This window comes from Triticum aestivum, chromosome 1B (assembly GCF_018294505.1).
Source record: "Triticum aestivum cultivar Chinese Spring chromosome 1B, IWGSC CS RefSeq v2.1, whole genome shotgun sequence".
NCBI classification, from domain to species: Eukaryota; Viridiplantae; Streptophyta; class Magnoliopsida; order Poales; family Poaceae; genus Triticum; species Triticum aestivum.
In genome coordinates, this window is record NC_057795.1 from 30,327,426 (window position 1) to 30,327,962 (window position 537).

The following is a 537-nucleotide window of genomic DNA, read 5'->3' on the forward strand; positions in this document are numbered from 1 at the left end:
CGAGGGTCGGGGCGGCGGGGGTGGGGGCGCGGGGGCGTGGGGGCGGCGGGGGTGGAGTCTGGCGAGGGTCGGGGCGGCGGCGTCGTGGGTCGGGGCAGCGCACGGGTGGATCTGGTGGCGAGGGAGAGAAGGTCGAAGGGGATCTGGCGAGGAAGAGGGAGGAATTAGCTAGGGGGAAGCTTACTAATGGCGCACCACCCATCGGTGCGCCATTAGAAATCTTTTTTTATAATAGCAATGGTACACCCCCCGTCAGTGCGCCATTAGAAATCTTTTTTAGATAGCAACGGCGCACCCCTCGCCGGTGCGCCATTAGTATGTTTTTTTATTTTTAAAAAATGAATATGAATATGAAAAAGTTATATTTTTTTATAAAAATAGTAATAATTGTTGTTTAACAAGAATTGTAGTCTACACTTTATTATTATTATTTTTTAGAAAATGAACATGAATATGAAACAGTAATGATTTTTTATAAAAACAGTAATAATTTTTTTAAAAATATCATCAAATTTGTTACTTGAAAATATCATCGGC